Here is a 296-nt window from a genome sequence, read left to right as displayed (position 1 = left end):
TACTAGAATGGGAGAGCAGAAGGGATATAGATTAAATTTATATACTGGTCCCAAGAAACCTGATTGGATTGATCTTTGAAGCCACCTGGAGTCAAACCGAGCTCCAGGAGATTTAGGGACAGAATCCAAAGCAGCCATCCTGATGCATGTGGAGTTGGGAAATAGAAAACTGAAGTTAAAAATGTTTGGAAGACCCCAGGTTAAACAAGGTGAATATCTTACCCAGGGGTGAAACCCACTTACCTTCGCTACCAGTTTACACATGGGAGCGTCCGTGTGACACCTCTGTGCATACG

This window comes from Pituophis catenifer, unplaced genomic scaffold (assembly GCF_029215685.1).
Source record: "Pituophis catenifer annectens isolate HBS135680 unplaced genomic scaffold, rPitCat1.0.hap2 SCAF_8, whole genome shotgun sequence".
NCBI lineage: Eukaryota > Metazoa > Chordata > Lepidosauria > Squamata > Colubridae > Pituophis > Pituophis catenifer.
This window is presented reverse-complemented; position numbering follows the sequence as displayed.